Genomic DNA, 21,287 nt, shown 5'->3' with positions numbered 1-21,287 from the left:
AAGGTAGCAGGCCAGGTAGATAAGGTGGTTAAGAAAGCATATGGAATACTTGCCTTTATTAGTCGAGGTATGTAATACAAGAGCAAGGAAGTTATGCCTGAACTGTATAAAATACTGGTTAGGCTGCAGCTGGAGTACTGTGTGCAGTTCTGGTCACCACATTACAGGAAAGATGTGATTGCACAGGAAAGGGTGCAGAGGAGATTTACAATAATGTTACCTGAATTGGAAAGTTTCTCCTTATCTATTCTATCAAAAACCTTCATCATAATTTTGAACACCTCTATTAAATCTCCACTTAACCTTCACTGCTCTAAGGAGGACAATCCCAGATCAGAACAGGTTGAATAAATCACATGATAAACATTGATTTGGAAACACAATTAATGAATGATCTCGGCTTTAAACTGTGTGTTCCAGGTGATACCCGTTGCCAATGCTAATCGATGCTCCATATCCTGTGCCACGGCATCTAAAAATGCTTCTTTGTGTAATGAAGACCTCATTTTTACACTAGGCAGTTAGGTCAGTGATATTTCTCATTAGTAAAGCAAACACTTAAGAGCCCCAAACGTGAGCACCATGTTTACTGTTGGATTAACCATACACTTCACTGCTCTTTTTCCATTTGCGCTTGCAATGTTTAATGCTGCTCAGAAATGGAGCTGGACTTTAAAGCCTTTAAATAGAGACTGATACCAGGTACAGTCACACCTCATTAGTCTGACCTTCATGTATCACTGAAGCAACAGATGCACAAGGAATTCATTCACATGTGACATTACCCTCAATAAACGGGCAACCTGGCTAATGTCGGACCAGTTTCTGATTTAGGAGGTGCAATCATAATTGGAATCTACCTGGCAGCTATGAACAGCCCTAGGAATATCAGACACCACAATTTTTTTGTAAAATCTCAACAAACCTTTCAGTATAACTGTTAACAAGATGGAATCTGCCTCAGGGCAAATCCGAAACTTTCTTTCAGTCTTTCTGATTGGCTCAGTGCATGTACCTGCTGAAAATGAAGAACATAGAATCATAGAATGGTTACAGCACAGAAGGCCATTTGGCCCATCGAGTCCACACCAGCTCTTTTGAAGAGCAATCCAGTTAGTTCCATTCTCCTGCTCTTTCCCCATATCCCTGCAATTTTTCCTCCTGCAAGCATTTACAGGATCTGCAAGGATTAGACTGGATGACCTTTTGTTGTCCAGCACAGTATTAATGGTAAGTACTGCAGGGAATCGAATACGGCCAGGGTGATCTCCTGCACTAGTTTCGATCGCCTGGATGGGTCAGAGAGGAAGTTTCCCAGATTTTTTCTCCCTAAATTGGCCTGGGTTTTTATCTGGTTTTTGCCTCTCCCAGAAGATCAGATGGCTCTGGTTGGGATGGAGTGTAGAATGTTTCAGTATAATGGGTGTCGCAGTTGTGAGGCGGACTGGTTTGGCTGGGTGCTCTTTGCCTTTCTGCCATTGTTCATAGGTTTATATGTAACCTTCAGGGCTGCTGACCAAGGGCCATGCAGCTCTTTGTCGGCCGGCGCGGACACGATAGGCCGAAATGGCCGCCTCCTGCGCTGTAAATTTCTATATTTCGAGGTTTCTAATTCCCTTTTGAAGGCTGCTATTGAATCTGTATCCACCACCCAATCAGGTAGTGCATTCCAAATCCTAACCACTCGTTGCGTAAAAAGGTTTTTCCTCATGTTGCCTCTGGTTCTTTTGCCAATCACCTTAAATCTGAACCCTCTTGTTATCGACCCTTCAGCCATTGGAAATACTTTCTCTTTATTCACTCTAAACCCTTTGTGATTTTAAACACCTCCATCAATCTTCTCTGAGCCTTCTCTGATCCAAGGAACCCTCAACCCTGGAACCATTCTAGTAAATTGCTTCTGTACCCTCTCAAAGCCTACATGTCTTTCTTAAAATCTGGTGCCCAGACTTAGACACAATACTCCAGCTGTGGCCGAATTAATGCTTTATATAGGCTTAGTTTAACGTTCTGGCTTTTGTGCTCTATGCCTCAATTTTCAAGCCCAGGATCCCATATGCTTTATGAACTGCTTTGAAAACCTGTCAAAGATTTGTGCACAAATACCCTGTTCTTGCATGCCCTTTAAAGTTGTACCCATTTAGCACATATTGGCCAGTAAACTGCTTGGCGCCCAGTTTTGGGGTGGTAACATCCAGGAGGCGGGAGTTCCTGCGCCAGGCGCAGAGGTCCCGCCTCGCTTGCGAAATTGGGGTTACCACCCCGCCCCCAGAGAGGAAATGACGTGCAAAAAACCACGCTCCACTTTCTCTCTGGGGCGCGATCGGGGCGGAAGCAGAGGGAGCGGGTATGGAGTGCTACACATTGGGAGTGTAGTGCTGATGTGAGGAAGGGGCCCTTCCCTTCATTAAAGGAGGCATCACCCAACGCAGCTTCAGGAGGCAATCCTGAATTTTTGCTCTGTGACAAAAATGGGTCGCTGTGCACGGTGATGATGTCGTCATTGCCGGCACAGCGGAGCGGGGCGCTACCGGTTACCGCTAAACTCCCGTGGAATTTAGTGGGAGCCGTTAGCGGCACCCTGGCAAAAAGATTGTTTGTGCCCCATTACGGGAGGCGCAAATGACCCCAATTTCTCCCCCATTGTCTCTCCTCACTTTTCCTATCAAAATGTATCATCTCAAAATTTTCTGCGTTGAATTTCATCTGCCATGTGCCCGCCCATTCCACCAGCCTATCTATGTCCTCTTGAAGTATATTACTATCTTATAAGAAAATAAGAACATAATAAATAGGAACAGGAGTAGGCTATACGACTCCTCGAGCCTGCTCCGCCATTCAAGAGGATCATGGCTGATCTGATCATGGACTCAGCTCCACTTCCCTGTCTGTTCCCCATAATCCCTTATCCCCTTATCGTTTAAGAAACTGTCTTAAATTTATTCAATGTCCAGCTTCCACAGCTCTCTGAGGCAGCGAATTCCACAGATTTACAACCCTCTGAAAGAAGAAATTTCACCTCATCTCAGTTTTAAATGGGTAGCCCCTTATTCTAAGATTATGCCCACTAGTTCTAATCTCCCCCATCAGTGGAAACATCCTCTCTGCATCCACTTGTCAAGCCCCCTCATAACCTTATACGCTTCGATACGATCACCTCTCATTCTTCTGAATTCCAATGAGTAAAGGCCCAACCTACTCAACCTTTCCTCGTAAGTCAACCCCCTCATCTCTGGAATCAAGCAAATGAATCTTCTCTGAACTGCCTCTAAAGCAAGTATATCCTTTCTTAAATATGGAAACCAAAATTGCACGCAGTATTCCTGGTGTGGCCTCACCAATACCTTGTATAGCTGTAGCGTATAGCTGCTTTTATACTCCATCCCCTTTGCAATAAAAGCCAAGATTCCTGATCACTTGCTGTACCTGCATACTAACCTTTTGTGTTTCATGCACAAGTACCCCCAGGTCCCGCTGTACTGTGGCACTTTGCAATCTTTCTCCATTTAAATAATAACTTGCTCTTTGATTTTTTTCTGCCAAAGTGAATGACCTCACACTTTCCAACATTATACTCCATCTGCCAAATTTTTGCCCACTCACTTTGCCTGCCTATGTCCTTTTGCAGATTTTTTGTGTCCTCCTCACACATTGCTTTTCCTCCCATCTTTGTATCATCAGTAAACTTGGCTACGTTACACTCAGTCTCTTCTTCCAAGTCGTTAATATAAGAATATAACAAATAGGAACAGGAGTAGGCCATATAGATTGTAAATAGTTGGAGTCCTCACTGTTTACTTCTCCTCCAAGTTTCATGTTATCTGCAAATTTCAAAATTTTGTCCTTTAACTGTACATTAAACTGCAGAAATGTAGGAAATGTGGTAGCTAATTTTGAGCACAGCAATGGGATAATGACCAGATAACCTGTTTTAGTGATGTTGGTTAAGGGATAAATATTGGCCAGGACACTGGGGAGAACTCCACTGCTCCTCTTCGAAATGGTGCCATGGGATCTTCTATGTCCACCTGTGAGGGCAGACAGGGCCTGTGTTTAAAGTCTAGTCTGAAAGACGATATTTACGATACTGCAGCTCTGTGCTGCACTGGAGCATTCATCAACAATGATTTGCATTTATATTGTGCCTTTAACACAGAAAAACATCTCTAGGTGTTTTACAGAAATGTAATCAAAGTATTGAGCCATCCAGGTTCACATTGAAGATCCGCCAGTATTTTGATGATCAACATTCCTTATTGCTCCTTTTTGACAGTGTACAACCACACTCCTAAGTGATCAGTTACTGAAAATCGGCTCCTGCCTATGTTTAATCTCGTACATGGCTGCCACATCAACTGAGGTAAATCTGAAAAGGTTGTGAGTATTCCCACATTACAAGTGACTACACTCCAAAAGTACTTCATTGGCTGTAAAGCGCTTTCAGACATCCGGTGGTTGTGAAAGGCACTATATAAATGCAAGTCTTTCTTTCTTTAAGGCCCACTCAAGGACTTTGGGCCCATAGACCAGGCTGATACTTCAGGGCAATGCTGAGGGAGTGCTGCGTTATCCATCACCCTTGTGCTTTCTGACCTACATTGGCTCCCGGTTAAACAACGCCTCGATTTCAAAATTCTCATCCTTGTTTACAAATCACTCCATGGACTTGCCCCTCCCTATCTCTGTAATCCTTTTCAGCCTCACAACCCCACAAGATGTCTGCGCTCCTCAAATTCTGGCCTCTTGAACATCTCTCATTATAACTGCTCAACCATTGGTGGACTGTCTTCAGCTGCCTGGGCCCCAACCTCTGGAACTCCCTCCCTACACCTCTACGCCTCTGTACCTCGCTTTCCTCCTTTAAGACACTCCTTAAAACCTACCTCTTTAAACAAGCTTTTGATCATCTGCCTTCATTTCTTCTGTGGCTCGGTGCCAAATTTATCTATTTGTCTGTAACACTGTTGTGAAGCGCCTTGGGGTGTTTTACTACGTTAAATGTGCTATATAAAGTTATTATTATTATTACCCCAGGTGCTGCCTTTCCGATAAGATGTTAAAAGGAAACGACGCATGTCCGTTCAAGTGGATGTCAAATAACCCGTGGCATTATTCAAAGAAGGACACAGGGGTCCTCCCGGTGTCCTAGCCAACAGTGTTTCCTCAACACCACCAACATCTTGCATTTATATAGCGCCTTTAACATAGTAAAACATCCCGAGGCGTTTAACAGGAGCGATTATAAGACAAACATTTGACACTGAGCCACATAAGGAAATTAACTGGTTTGTGAAGTCATGCAGTTTATGGGCCCTTGCTGCAGGCACACTGGCTGCTGCATTTTCCTATAAAACAGCGACTGCTCTTCAAAAAGTGGCTCATTGGATTATGAAGGACTTAGCAACGTTGGTCTGCGGGAATGAATGATGAGACGCCGATTCTTTTCTTCTTGGACGAGCGGAGGGGGAAAAAAACTGCCCTTTGTTTTCATTCATGGGATGTGAGCATTATTGCCTATCACTAACTGGCCTTGAGAAGGTGGAGGTGGTGGTGAGCCGCCTTCTTGAACCACAGCAGTCCATGTGGTGAAGATATTCCTTGCTGGGCTATTTCAGAGGGCAGTTAAGAGTTAACCACATTGCTGTGGGTCTGGAGTCACATATAGACAAGGCCAGGTAAGGACAGCAGATTTCCTTTCCCAAAGGACATTAGTGAACCAGATGGGTTTTTATGACAATCCGGAAGTTGCATGGTCACCATTACTGATACTAGCTTTTTATTCCAGATTTATTTAATTAACTGAATTTAAATTCCCCAACTGCCATGGTGGGATTTGAACTCATGTCTCCAGATCATGAGTCCAGGCCTCAGGAACACCAGTCCAGTAATATAACCACTATGCTACCACACCTATAAAATCCAAGAAACATTGTGCAGCATAAATCCAGCATATGCGCCTTGCTGAAATTTCCCACTGCTGCAATGACCGGATTATTTTTGCTCCAGGAGGAACATTTTGTTTACCTGTTTAAAGACCATTAATGTTTTATTTTGGCTCCAACTTACATTTGGTAAACAATACTCTCACTAAAGTCAGGGCACTGCAGTTTTCAATGATTAGAATGCACCGTGTTAAATATCCGCATCATCTCCCAGAGACCAACAGACATACAAAGGCCCGATTTTAACTCAGGGCGAATTCAAGCCGAGGTGAGCAGCAATCCTCCCCTGACCTCGGCAGTGTGAGGCCCAGCATAATCTAACTCCCAGGCTTTATTCGCATGCCCCCAGTTGGTAGCCCACCCGAAGCAGGTGGGACACGGCAGCTGGGAATGGGATTGCGAGAGGCAGGAGGCCGAAGGAAAGTTGTCATGGTTTCCACTCAGTGGAGTAACAACGGCTTCTCGGCCTTTTGGCTAAGATCATGCATAACTGACCTGACAGGGGAGTAACCACCATGACCCCAAGGTGGTTCTCCCTGGATCAGGAAGGTATATGCTTGCTTTTTGGAAATAGGAGGTGGGTGGGGTGGCTTGAACCATCCACCTCCACGGAGGTGTGTGGGGGGCCTGACCCATCCACCTCCATGGCACGAACCTGGTATTGCAGTACTTCCAGGAACGGTGCAGTGGCTCTAGGCCTTTTGGCTAAGAGCATTGGCGCAGAGTGATCCTTGATGTGTGCAAGGTGACCTCTGGCGTTTGTGATTTGACAAAGAATTGGAACGATTGGCTACGAATTTAAAAAAAACAACGGCAAAGTGGGAGCAGATCGAAAGTATTTCCCAGCCACTGTGTGTGGTGTTTCCCTGGCAAAAAGCAAGCTCCCATAAACAGCAATGAGACAAATGATTAGATATTCTGTTTTTCAGTGATGGTGGCTGATGGATACGAATAAGAACAATGACTGACAGGAAAAGACCCACTGGTCCATCCAGCCTGCCCCACACAATTGTGATCCCTCAGCAGAATACAAATTGTAACGACGGGATTATACAAATATATAAATGTTGGCCAGGACACTGGGTGAACGCCCCTGCCTTTCTTCAAATAAATGCCACGGGATCTTTATCATCCACCTGAGAGGACAGACAGGGCCTTGGTTTAACGTCTCATGAAAGCCGGCACCTCCAACAGTGCAGCGGAGCTCAGTACGGCACTGGAGTGTCAGCTCAGATGTGCTCAAGTCTCTGGAGTGGGACTCAGACCCACAACCTCCTGACTGAGCGGCGAGAGTGCAACCATTGAACCATGGCTGACCCGACGATCCCCACCTCGATGAGAACATTGTTTTTGTACTGTATTCAGTAAGAGGCTTTTACCACAAGAGAGGAGAGCTAAAAGCAGTGCAGTATAATTTCTCTCAGCTGATGCTATGCCTTTCTTTTTTCTTTAGGCTATAACTGGCTGGGGGAGGTGGCAGCCACATTTGCCTATAAAACAGCGACTGCACTTCAAAAAGTAACTCATTGGATTGTGACGGGCTGAGTAATGTCTGAGGGAATGATAAGACCCAGATTCTTTTCTTCTTGGGCGAGGGGAGGGAGCTCGGCGTCACTGTAGTTAGAACAGCCAACTCTGGCTCGCAGTATTACAGTGGATTTTACACAAAGTACTTCCTCTACAGTAACCTTGGTTAATAAAGCCTCTTTGCTGTCAGACGCACTGTTTGATGTCAGTGCCAGTATATACATTCTGTGCACTTATGCTCATCAAGGTGATTGATGGCAGTGCTGGGAAAAGGAACGTTTTTCTATTTCACACCCAGTTTCAGAATCGAGCACTCTTGGGTCCAGTATAGCTTCGGTGCCCTGAATGTTACCGTGACGATATGCTCAAAACACCAGTCTCGGAAGTCAGTCCCCACCTCAAATACACTTGCACAACACAACACACACACATAGCTCACCACTGTTTAACCAATTGCCTATCCTCAAAGTCTGTTGCGGTGCAGCTATTGAATAAGCATCAATTAGTGCTAAACTGCAATTTAGTGCTCAGATTAGTTTGGGTTTGTAGCTCTGGTTCATGCTTAACCCCAATTAGTTCCAATTACTAGTTACTATCGGAAAGCACATTTTTCACTATCATCCAATGGGAATTGCTTGGAAACTGACAATACCTTACAGCCTTTAGAGAGGTAAACAACAACTTGCATTTATATAGCGCCTTTAACATAGTAAAAAAAAAAGTCACAGGAACGTTTACAGACATAAAATGAAACCGAGCCACATAAAGGAGATATTAGGGCAGGTGATCAGAAGCTTGGTCAAAGAGGTAGGTTTTAAGGAGCAAGATAAAACTTATCATTTTATCACCTTGGCTGCATTCGCAACAAGCCCCAGAGCAAAGAAACAATCGAGCCCACTGAACTGCTCATCAGTCCCCACAGGAGCTTCGAATGATATGGATATGTGATCTCATCAGCACTAAAGTCTCACACTGCAATCAATGGCTTTGGCATATTCATACAGACACAACATCAGTTCTACAGCAAAGGATTTCTTTCCTGAGCAAATTGCAAAGGGAAATGACACTTGATCTGTGAGCTGGGGAGATGACTAGGCCACTTGAAATCTTTTCTGAATGGTCGGGAAAAGGGATTCAACTCTGAGGCCTTCGAAATAACATCGGTCCTGTTGAGGTAAGGTACAGAGTGGGGTGGGGGATTGCACTGGATCACTGGCTTTCCATCCCAATATCAGTACTGCCAGGTTTCTGTAACTTGGCTCTGGTCTTTCTGGTGTGTGGTGAACTTCCAGTCAATAAACACTCCAGTGGAGCTTCTTTGTTGTCTTAGAACACTCCTGTGAAGTGTCTTGGGACGTTTTACTACGTTAAAGGCGCTATATAAATACAAGTTGTTGTTGAGTGACTAACATTCCTCTGCACCCACTGAGTTCTAGAACTTAGCAAATGCAGAGAGAGTCGTATGGGGGGGGGGGGGGGGTGCAATTGTCTCCTAGCACTATATACCACACATGCCGACTCCAGTGTCTGACTTTCTCCTGTAATCGTTTGGGATGGCGGGGATACTGTGCTCTGCTCTCACTCACATCCCACACAAGACTTGGGAGCATTTACATCGTTCAGGGGCAGACACCGTGGAATACAAAACTGACAAGATCCTTCTGAGTCTCACTTATGTCACGAGGGATGAAGGATCTACGCCTGAAACGTTAGCTCATCTCTTGAAACCATCTCAGAAGCTGACCGATCTGCTGAGCGTTTCCAGGATTTGCTGCTTTTGGTTCAGTTCTGCAGTTTTTTTTTTACTTTTCGTTTCAATTTTACACATGTTGTTATGATAAAGAATTAATATAAGGAGTGGAGCAGAGTCACTTAACCCCTCCGTACCAGGATTACATGCTGAATAACTGCCTCCAGCATTAAGCAGGGATTGTTTGGAGAAATGGAGAAAGATTAAGAACTTGCCTTTCTATAGCGCCTTTCACGGCCACAGGATGTCCCAAAGCGCTTCACAGCCAATTAAATACTTTTGAAGTGTAGTCACTGTTGTGTAGAGAAATGTTGCATTTGAAGTGGCTAGGGGCTTTTAATTCGAGGACGATAACAAGTGTAAACTTTACACTTTAGTAATATGCTTCCGAGGTTATTTTCCTTTAATGGCCTATGTTGGATTTTTTGCACTGGGATAGCAGTGTAAGCGAACCTCGACTGGCTCAGATTGGCAATCTCCCAGAGGGCACTCAGAGTTTCTGCTGAGCGGGAGCTGAGGGCTTTAGTAGGACACTTTTAGTAGGTTGTGTGGATTTTTAATGGACACCTTGCCATTTAGTAGATGTAGTTAAGCTGGGTGAGCTTTTCCCCCAAGCTATAAACTCTCATCAGCAAAATTGGGGGTGATTTTAACCCATAGCACCTGGTGGATCCCGGGCAGGCCAGGAGTCACAATGTCCCGAATTACTTCGCCACCCTGCAGACACCAGGATCCCACAGTCCTCCTGAGCAGGCGGCAAAGCTGGAAGGGGTCCTTCTTTACATTTGCGTGTCGGGTCCCGATTACATCATCAGGACGTGACTGCCATTTTAAACTCAGAACCTGAGCTATGCCTTCTCCACCAGGCTAACCCGCAACAGAAGAGGATCAGCCTCAGAAGAGGCGAAATGTTTTTTCTTTCCTTTGCATAGCCAGAAGGAGCAGGGGAGATCCTCCCTCAAAAAAAGTGCAGTCCTCCCCTGCCTTGGATTACCACCCCCACCCACTGCACCCATCCCCCGCTCTCTTCCCGAATGGGAGATCTCCCCGCGAGATGCCCATGGAACCTGATCCCACCACCTACCTTGTGTGGGCCTGTGGCCTCCTGGCCATCCAACTTTCTGTCACTTCTTGCCCAGAATGGGCAGAAAATGGACGGACAGCATGTTAATGAGACCCAGAAGTTAAAAACAGCCAGGGACCGATTTCTGCAGCAGTGGGTGAGTTTTTAAACTCACCTTACCAACCACCTGCACAAAACCCAACAAGAGTTAAAACTGGGCCCAGTGTTTCCGTTTGCTGTGAGCGTTGTGGTGTTAAGTTAATACCTTAGGAAATAGAACGCCTATTATTGGCTGGATCCCAGCTCGGCTAATAACTTGATGCATAGAAGGACTTCCAACAAAGTATTTTCCAACACCAGGCCTATCCGTCAATTTGAAAAGGAATCTTAATAAACAGGACAACCCTCAAGTTCATTCCCCAGAAACCTAGAGGTGCAACAACCCTTTTTAAGTGAACTTTGACTTCAACTTTGTAAAACTTAACATTACTCTGCAATGTCCCGCTGCACCAAGGCCTGCCCAAGTAATGAGAGCAATCTCTAACTCAGTCATTTCTGAGCTGGTTAATGTTTCAAGGTTTCAGTCTGAAATGTGATGCAGCAGTTCTCGTGGTTCAGCCCTGTGCGTAGGTTCAAGTCCACTCTTGCTATGTAAGAGTTGGAAAGGACCTTACAGACCCGCACACCCAGGAAGACATTATTTCAGCTCATTGCTAATCATTGCCACTGGCTTATTCGAGATGGTGAGTTAAGCAATGTAAATGCAGGCTCCTCCCACATGGACACTGGTCTCCCGAGATCTGAATCAAATACGTGGCAGTGTAAAAGGACCTTATATTTGTGTCAAAGATGCCTTCATAATTTAGGGTGTCAAATAGATGTCACTCACGGGAACATCTCCGGTGAACTTTCTGCTGTTTATTTGTTTACACAGAGGGAAAAGTGGACGGATTGTGTTGCAGGCGTGCAATATGTCCCATTCGTGCACGCTCATCTCATTTGTACCAGGCAGCGAGCGGCCCAACCAATGATCCTTACAGGTCCTGTTGGAGGATGCTCAGAAACAGAACCAACACCCGCAAAAACAATCCGGCTCACTCGAGGTTCCTCCCCATCCCTGCCCGGATCGCCTTCCTTCCAATTTGCCCTCATTCTCTGCACCAAGGCGCCACTAATACTCAGTCATTTCAGCCTCCATATTAACTTTCCCTCCCCAATTCAGCTGATTTCCTTTGCTCTCTTCGCCTCCCTCAAGCTCACCCTCCGCATCAACTCCCCTACCCACAAAGGGGCCAAGTTTCGGCCTGAGTTGCTCCTGTTTTTTTGGAGCAACTGGTTTAGAATGGAGTATCTTAGAAATTGCAATTCTCGGCATTTAGTTTGCTCCAGTTGTAGTCAGTTAGAACAGTTTCAGTTTGGAACAGATTTTTTTTTTTCAAAAGTGGGCGTGTCCGGCCACTTGCGCCCGTTTTGAAAGTTTAGGCAGTGAAAACATACTCCAAACTAACTTAGAATGGAGTAAGTGTAGATTTTTGTACGCTCAGAAAAACCTTGCCTACACTTAGAAAATCAGGCGTAGGTTACAAATCAGGCGTAGGGAATGGGGAGGGGGGGGAGGGGGGTTTAAAGGGAAGTTTACAAACATTAAACACTTCAGTTTTACAAATAAAGAGCCATCATCAATAATAAATGATAAATACATCAATAAATCAATCAAAATAAATGAATAAAAAATAAAAAATATTAAAAAATCAATAAATAAAACATTTTCTACTTACCGACTGCAGCACCGGGAGCCCTCCAACAGCGTGCTGGGACGGCCCCCCCAGTGTGTCTCTGTCAGTGTCTCTATCTCTCTGTCTGTCTGTGTCTGTGTTTCTGACAGCTAGGGGAGAGGGAGAAGGGGGGTGAGGGGGGGAGGGAGGAAGGAGGGAAGTAGAGGGGGGTGGGGGGAGGAGGGGGGTGGGAGGGGAGGGGGGTTGGTGGGGGGTGGGAGGAGGAGGAGGAGGGGGAGGAGAAGGAGGGGGAGGAGGGGAGGGAGGGAGGGAAGGAGAGGGGAGGGGAGGGAGGGAGAGAAGGAGGCTGAGCGGCCGGGCCCAAGACTTCGGGCTGGATTTACAGGTAAGTGGCGTCGGGTCTTGGGTCCCGGGTCGGGGGTCGGGGGGGGTCACGGAGGTCGGGGGGTCGCGGAGATCGGGGGCGGGAAGAGTCGCGGAGGTCGGGGGGGGGGGAAGAGAGTCGCGGAGGTCGGGGATGGGGAGAGTCGCGGAGGTCGGGGGGGGGGGGAAGAGAGTCGCGGAGGTCGGGGATGGAGAGAGTCGCGGAGGTCGGGGGGGGGGGGAGAGTCGCGGAGGTCGGGGGGGGGGAGAGTCGCAGAGGTCAGGGGGGGAGAGTCGCGGAGGTCAGGGGGGTGGAGAGTCGCGGAGGTCAGGGGGGGGGAGAGTCATGGAGGTTTGGGGGGGGGGGAGAGTCGCGGAGGTCGGGGGGGGGAGAGTCGCGGAGGTCGGGGAGGGGGAGAGTCGCGGAGGTCGGGGGGAGAGAGTCGCGGAGGTCACGGGGGGGAGAGAGTCGCGGAGGTCGGGGGTGGGGAGAGTCGCGGAGGTCGGGGGGAGAGAGTCGCGGAGGTCACGGGGGGGAGAGAGTCGCGGAGGTCGGGGGTGGGGAGAGTCGCGGAGGTCGGGGGGGGAGAGTCGCGGAGGTCGGGGAGGGGGAGAGTCGCGGAGGTCGGGGGGGAGAGTCGCGGAGGTCGGGGAGGGGGAGAGTCGCGGAGGTCGGGGGGAGAGAGTCGCGGAGGTCGGGGGTGGGGAGAGTCGCGGAGGTCGGGGGTGGGGAGAGTCGCGGAGGTCGGGGGGGAGAGTCGCGGAGGTCGGGGAGGGGGAGAGTCGCGGAGGTCGGGGGGGAGAGAGAGTCGCGGAGGTCACGGGGGGGAAGAGAGTCGCGGAGGTCAGGAGGGGAGAGTCGCGGAGGTCGGCGGGGGGGGAAGAGTCGCGGAGGTCAGGGTGGAAAGAGAGTCGTGGAGGTCGGGGGGAGGGGGAAAGAGAGTCGCGGAGGTCGGGGGGGAGAAAGAGAGTAGTGGAGGTCGGGGGGGGGGAGAGAGAGTCGCGGAGGTCGGGGGGGAGAAAGAGAGTAGTGGAGGTCGGGGGGGGAGAGTCGCGGAGGTCGGGGGGGGAGAAAGAGAGTAGTGGAGGTCGGGGGGGGGGAGAGTCGCGGAGGTCGGGGGGGGAAGAGTCGTGGAGGTCGGGGGGAGAGAGTCGCGGAGGTCGGGGGGAGAGAGTCGCGGAGGTCGGGGGGAGAGAGTCGCGGAGGTCACGGGGGGGGGAGAGTCGCGGAGGTCACGGGGGGGGGAGAGTCGCGGAGGTCGGGGAGGGGGAGAGTCGCGGAGGTCGGGGGGAGAGAGTCGCGGAGGTCAGGAGGGGAGAGTCGCGGAGGTCGGCGGGGGGGGGAAGAGTCGCGGAGGTCAGGAGGGGAGAGCCGCGGAGGTCGGCGGGGGGGGGAAGAGTCGCGGAGGTCAGGGTGGAAAGAGAGTCGTGGAGGTCGGTGGGAGGGGGAAAGAGAGTCGCGGAGGTCGGGGGGAGGGGGAAAGAGAGTCGTGGAGATCGGGGGGGGAGAAAGAGAGTAGTGGAGGTCGGGGGGGGGGAGAGAGAGTCGCGGAGGTCGGGGGGGAGAAAGAGAGTAGTGGAGGTCGGGGGGGGGGAGAGAGAGTCGCGGAGGTCGGGGGGGAGAAAGAGAGTAGTGGAGGTCGGGGGGGGGGAGAGTCGCGGAGGTCGGGAGGGGAGAAAGAGAGTAGTGGAGGTCGGGGGGGGGGGGAGAGTCGCGGAGGTCGGGGGGGGAAGAGTCGTGGAGATCGGGGGGAGGGAGAGTCGCGGAGGTTTGGGGGGGGAGAGTCGCGGAGGTCGGGGAGGGGGAGAGTCGCGGAGGTCGGGGGGAGAGAGTCGCGGAGGTCGGGGGGAGAGAGTCGCGGAGGTCGGGGGGAGAGAGTCGCGGAGGTCACGGGGGGGGGAGAGTCGCGGAGGTCGGGGGGAGAGAGTCGCGGAGGTCGGGGGGGGAGAGTCGCGGAGGTCGGGGAGGGGGAGAGTCGCGGAGGTCGGGGGGAGAGAGTCGCGGAGGTCGGGGGGGAGAGTCGCGGAGGTCACGGGGGGGGGGAAGAGAGTCGCGGAGGTCAGGAGGGGAGAGTCGCGGAGGTCGGCGGGGGGGGGGAAGAGTCGCGGAGGTCAGGGTGGAAAGAGAGTCGTGGAGGTCGGTGGGAGGGGGAAAGAGAGTCGCGGAGGTCGGGGGGGGAGAAAGAGAGTAGTGGAGGTCGGGGGGGGGGAGAGAGAGTCGCGGAGGTCGGGGGGGGAGAAAGAGAGTAATGGAGGTCGGGGGAGGGGGAAAGAGAGTCGCGGAGGTCGGGGGGAGGGGGAAAGAGAGTCGCGGAGGTCGGGGGGAGGGGGAAAGAGAGTAGTGGAGGTCGGGGGAGGGGGAAAGAGAGTCGCGGAGGTCGGGGGAGGGGGAAAGAGAGTCGCGGAGGTCGGGGGAGGGGGAAAGAGAGTCGCGGAGGTCGGGGGGGGGAGAAAGAGAGTAGTGGAGGTCGGGGGGGGGGGGGAGAGAGAGTCGCGGAGGTCGGGGGGGGGGAGGGGAGTCGCGGAGGTCGGGTCGCCGGGGCGGGGAGGGGAGAGCGGGGGTCGGGTCGGGCCCGGTCCAGGGAGCGGGAGTCAAGTCGGGTCGGGTCGGGTCGGGTCGGGTGGGAGGTGAGCCTTATCCATGCAGCCCCAGTGAGTGCAGAGGTCCCGGCACTGTTTTCAGCGCAGGGACCTGGCTCCGCCCCCCACAGCTCGTGCTGCGCCGCGCCCAGCTCCAGAGGACCTGCAGGAAGCCGGAGAATAGGTGAGTTTTTTTTAGGTGCACTTTGTGGCGCGAAAAACGGGCGTCCAGGTCCGGGCTGCGCCGATTTAGGCGCGACCCGAAACTTGGGCCCAAAATGTGGCCACTTCCCCAACCCTGCCATTGCATGTGGTCTCATCATTGACAGGGCTGTCTCTCCGATCACTTCATCTACTTCAATGATGTCTGTAGGCAACAACATCAATTCTGCACTGTAAATCATGCCTGTTATCGGTGGTATTCCCTAAATGAATGTCTTTTAAAAACTTGAATAAAAAGATATTGACAATAAATCAATCATTTTTGCAGCAGACCTCAGGGGCTTGTGTGGAGTGCTCTGCATTATTCAGGTTATTAAACTCCACCAGATTCTATCAAGTCATTAAACACTATTGTGAAGAACCTATTAGGCTCCACCCTGAATGCAGACACTTGCACTAGCGCCTTTAATGTAGTAAAACTTTCCAAGGTGCTTCAAAGGAGCAAATATCAAACACAATTTGAAACCGAGCCACATAGGAGATATCAGGACAGGTGACTAAAAGCTTGGTCAAAGAGGTAAGTTTTAAGGAGCATCTTAAAGGAGGAGAGAGAGCTAGAGAGGCAGAGAGGTTCAGGGAGGGAATTCCAGAGCTTAGGCATTAGCAGCTGACAGCACGGCCGCCAATGGTGGAGTGATTAAAATCAGGAATACCAGAAGAACAGTTCTGACTACAATGCACTGTGTGCCTAGGGACACTTTGCAGTGCTGAAGAGGGAGGACAGCATCTGGAAGACAACTCGCAGCGTGCCAATCAGCTAGAAAGCAGTAGCAAAAATAACATTACCCGAACTTTCTACGGTTCTGTATAACCATTATACCAGATTTACAGGAAATCACATCTGCAGATGTTACATCGAACGATGATCTAATAGGAAGCATGTTCCAATCTTCCTCAAGTGAGGGTGGAGAAGGGATTTCAGATCTTGGTGGGGATAGGAATCCATGCTCAGATTTATTTACTTCGGATTTCCAGGGTTCAGCCTTTTTCTTTCTACTCCCCATACTGCGTTGGGCTGATCTACGCTGGGGGAGGGGGGAGTATGGGGAAAGAGAGGGGTTAAACGGACCCTCAACACAGAAGTTCCAGAATCAAAGAACGCACGAATAATCGGGCGGATTTTCCTTCTGGTTATCCAAGGGTCACGAACCTTTGTCGGGGCAGGTGCTCAGCCACCTCCTGAGAACCTGCGCTCCTCACCCCGGCTGATCCGACTATTTTTAGCATGTTCCCAGCGGGATTTCCGCTTTCATTAGGAAGCTTGCCACAGGCTTGGGGGTAAAAGCAAATCCCAGCAGCAGCCTGGCGTGGCCAGCAGCCCCTGGGACATCTGAAGAGGAGGCAGAGGTATTTTGTTGAAAAGATTAAATCATAGGGTCCAGGAATTGAACCCTTCTTGGGGCAATGGATTCAATCCCCGGACAGATCCTGCCCAATTCCCATCCACGAGCGAAAAATTGGTCCTATTCCCTCATGGAATGCGCTCCTCTCGGCCCAATTCTCATCCATTTAAATAAATGATAAATTCAATTATGGGATGTGATCCTCTCCGCTGAGTTTTCCTCTACTTCTGCCAAGGTGATCCTTGTCGCTCTAGTGTATTGAGAGGAAAATTGTCTCTCGCTTCTATAAAGAGAGAAGGTACCGAGAGATATGGTGAGTGCATGAGTAGACGGTATTTATCTATGAAGCTCCTTGGAATTTTTTTGCTATGTTAAAGGCACTATACAGGTATAAATGTAAGTTGCTGTTGTATGAAAAATGGACTAGTTTGTTTGGTCCTATTGGCTGTTTCCCGATTCCAAAAGTTCTCACTGCTGGAGATGGTATAAAACGTGAGTATTTGTAACTGTGATGGCCACTAACCCCTTTGTGCATCATTTTACAATCAACAGGCATACTAACTTCAACAGGGTAACACAAAGCATATGCAACAGAACCACACCAAGGTTTTTGAATTCCCCAATTTAATAACCTTGTGAGCTCTGCCCGAAAAAAAGGTTTCATTGGTTCTGCCTTCCAGCATTTTGCTGGGTCTTTTTTTGTATGTTTAACAAATACTATTTCTGGCTCTCCATCCCTTTATTATCAGGCCATTTACAGGTGGAGGCATACTACTTCAGGGAGCAGTGCGAGCTGCGACAGCAGCAAAGAGTGACGTCATCAAAGGTCCTTGTCGGTGGTTGGACCGTGGGCAGATACAGCAGGAGTGATGAGAGACTGTGGAGGGATGTGATCAGGGCCCAGGAGAGGCGTGAGTTCGGGGCCAGGAGCCCAGGACCAGCACGGGCCAGCCCACAGTGTGATATGTGTGCGCACTAGGTCCGTGCAGCAGAGCTGGTCTCCAGTCGTCTTGGGTAAACCTCGCCACTGGACCAAGACCCAGCTCCGTCAATCCCGTGTGGTGGCTGGTGTGCAACGACCACCACACGTTTAAAAAATCCATGCACAGGCATCTTCCACCCTTCAATATGTAGTTCAGGACCTGGAATTTTAGGTCCTTCATTGGAGCACCTGTGAACTTATCCTTTTTTGGCGTGGAAGCAAGTCATCCTCGATACGAGGGACTGCCTATGATGATGATGATGATGATGATGATGATGATGATACCACATAGGAGCTTCCATTTTTCGCCCCCTGCCCCCATGCATAGATCTTTCCCCATTCTTAGGTCAAACCTATATGCTGGCTCCAAGACATATTCAACTCTGGCCTCTGAGGCTGATTAACATCTTTCAGGAAGACTGTAACTGCTTTCCCTGCTGCAGAGTTTCCCCAAAGCTCTGTGCATACGCCTCAATTACTAATCTCAGTAGAACTTACATTAAAGGGATCATGTATCGCCTGATTTAGCAAAGAGGCAGCACGGGCCAGCCCACACTGCGATATGTGCGCGCACTAGGTCTGTGCAGCAGAGCAGGCCTCCAGTCGTCTTGGGTAAACCTTGCCATCATCAGTACAACAACTGCTCCAATAAGAATAAAAGGTAGGATCAAGGAACCACCGTGCAGCCCATCTAGATCTTTTAGGTTTACATACAGAACCTGCTCAGGCAGTTCCAACTTCACTCCTTCTTGACACTAGGCCTTGGGACCTCCAATTTCCTGTTGAAAGGATTACGTTTTATTGAAGATGGTCCGAGTGAGATCTTATGCTCCAGCTCACTCACTGCCTGTGGTAACCTTTCCAATAAATCTGGTTGTGAAGAGAATAGTCAGCCTGCAGAGTCACCATTCGGCCCTTTAAGTCTGCACCGCCATTCAATATGATCATGACTGATCCTCTATCTCAACAGCATATTCCCGCTTTCTCCCCATACCCCTTGATGCCTTTTGTGTCTAGAAATCTATCTATCTCCTTCTTAAATATATTCAGTGACTTGGCCTCCACAGCCTTCTGTGGTAGAGAATTCCACCCTCTAAGTGAAAAAGTTTCTCCTCATCTCGATCCTAAATTTCCTACCCCGTATCCTGAGACTGTGACCCCTTGTTCTAGACTTCCCAGCCTGGGGAAACATCTTCCCCGTATCCAGTCTGTCCAACCCAGTCAGAATTTTATATGTTTCAATGAGATCCCCTCTCATTCTTCTAAATTCTAGTGAATACAGGCCTAGTCGACCCAATCTCTCCTCATATAACAATCCTGCCATCCCAGGAATCAGTCTGGTGAACCTTCGCTGCACTCCCTCTATGGTAAGTATATCCTTTCTTCGGTAAGGAGACCAAAACTGCACAAAATACTCCAGGTGTGGTCTCACCAAGGCCCTGTATAACTGTAGTAAGACATCCTTGCTCCTGTACTCAAATCCTCTTGCAATGAAGGCCAACATACCATTTGCCTTCCTAACTGCTTGCTGCACCTGCATGTTTGCTTTCAATGACTGTTGTACAAGGACACCCAGTTCCCTTTGTACATCGACATTTCCAAAGCTATCACCATTTAAATAATACTTTGTCTTTATGTTTTTCCTACCAAAGTGGATAACTTCACGTTTATCCACATTATACTGCATCTGCCATGTGTTTGCCTACTCACTCAATCTATCTAAAGCAAGCTTGGAAATATTACATTTGGTTCCCTCATCCAAATCATTTATATATATATTGAGAATAGCTGCAGCCCAAGCACTGATCCCTGCGTATAAACAAGAAGACTGAGTAATGGCTCAACAGGCCAGAGAAAGGGCTCCAAGATTCTCACATGCGGCACTGGATGCCTTGGTCCAGGAGGTCAACTTCAGGAGAGAGGTCCTCTTTCCACAGAGGGCCAGGAGGCACTCCAAGCAACAGACAAGAGTGCAGTGGGAGCAGATAGCCAATGTGGTCAATGCCAGCAGTATATCCGCTAAGACCTGAACTCAGTGCAGGAAGAAGTTTAATGACCTCACATGTGTGGTCAAGGCCAGTGAATGCATCTTCAAATGCCATCTCCCACCATCTGCACCACGAACCTCACACACTGCTCGATGCACCACACCCCCATCACTCACCTACCAACAATCTCTACCAAACACGACTCATACCTCACATTCATATTTTCACCTCAGACTTACCACTGCTGCAAATCTCACACCTAAATCTCACAACTTGAACACACGGTCAGCTATTCAATCATGACAGGAACATCACCCAAGCACATTACACCACGCTCACTGACACACTTCCCTTTCTCTTGCAGGATCAGGTGACGCATAATAGATGCCAGCAGACCTTAACCGGCGACAGGAGGAAATGGTGCAGGCTATTCTTGGCAGGGCATTGCTGAGCCCTTGGCTAGTGGCTGGGCTGAAAGAATAGAAGATCCCGGTATCCTCGTACGTTATCCTTCTTCTCACATCCCACTTCCCTCTCAGCCCACAATCTCTTCTGATTTACAATCTGCACAGGGTGTAAGCATGCACCTCTTGTTTTCCCCCCTTCCCTCACCACAATGTTACACTTGTGCCTTTCTCATTTCAGACATCCAAAAAAATCCAGCCTACCCACTTAGTGGTTGAACAAGAAGAGGGAGAGTCAAGAAGAAGGAGGAACTACCATCTCTCGATTTCACACTCCCAGCCACCAGCTCAGATACAGACACTCTGCGTACATTAGAGGACAGGTTAGACGGGGGACCTGCACATGGTGAGACACCGGGCCCGAGAGGCCTGCATCAAGGGCAGGGGGAAAGGGTAGCTCAGGTGCCAGCTTCCCGGAGGGTGAGGTTGCACACGAGTTCTGCTGTACAGGACTCAGATTAAGACTTCAATGGGCCACCTACAGAAGAACGCTGGTGGGTATGCACAATGAAATGCTTGGTGCATTGGCAGGCCTGACCCATTAATGCATTTGTGGACCCAACCATCACACACCTGATGGACGAAGTCTCAGCTTCCATTGCAGCACAAGCAGAAGCCGCCCAATATATGGGTGCTGCAGTGGAAGCTCAGACTGAAGTCATGTAAGCACAGACTGCTGCCATCATGGCTGGGTTTCCCAGTGTTGAAAGGGGTTTGCAGGGTCTCACAGCAGTCCAGCAGTCTGTTCTCCAGCAGATTACTACGACTGCTGAGACTCTGCCCCGGGGGAGTGGCAGTGGCTCTGTGGAGCATGAAACTGCTGTCCTCTCTCAGGATGACAGCATTTGTCCTCCCACCACTGCCACTCTACCAGTGCCCTTGCTGTTGCTGGTCAGCCAGCCAGCCCAGATTGCTGTCACCCACGCTGAGGTGGTGCAGTCCGAAGCCGGGCCTACTAGGCCTAGAGCTCCTCGAGGTCATCCTGCAAGGTCATCTGCACTGTCCCGCACTGAAAATCTGCAGCCTTCCACCAGCCATGCTGCAGCCACTGAGGTAGTGCTGCATAGGGGATGCACAAGGGCGATTAGGTGAATTTGATTTAATATTGGATGGATAGATGGATAAAGTTTGATTGGAATGTTTACTTTGTGGTGCCATTTATATCAGTATTATGGTCAAGAGGACGCTGTGATGGTCAGTAACAGAGTGAAGGTGGGACTCATTGAATGGGGAATTGGGGTTGCATTCACTTGTACTGCAGGCAATTGATTTGAACCCGGATATCCCGTTCAGAAAGGGATTGTCTGGGTTGCCTCCTCTTCCTCCT

The 21,287-nt window shown here is 49.5% G+C and overlaps 1 protein-coding gene and 1 pseudogene across 1 annotated transcript in view; one reads left to right on the top strand and one right to left on the bottom strand.

Annotated features, from left to right (window-relative positions):
* The window catches only part of LOC139281110 (cytoplasmic phosphatidylinositol transfer protein 1-like), a 284,745-nt gene that overhangs the window by 222,657 nt on the left and 40,801 nt on the right, over nucleotides 1-21,287 (bottom strand). The gene's annotated exons all lie outside the window — the stretch shown is intronic.
* Nucleotides 6,397-6,634, top strand: LOC139226055 (U2 spliceosomal RNA; annotated as a pseudogene).

This window comes from Pristiophorus japonicus, chromosome 15 (genome assembly GCF_044704955.1).
Source record: "Pristiophorus japonicus isolate sPriJap1 chromosome 15, sPriJap1.hap1, whole genome shotgun sequence".
In the NCBI taxonomy this organism is placed as follows: Eukaryota; Metazoa; Chordata; class Chondrichthyes; family Pristiophoridae; genus Pristiophorus; species Pristiophorus japonicus.
This window is presented reverse-complemented; position numbering and strand designations above follow the sequence as displayed.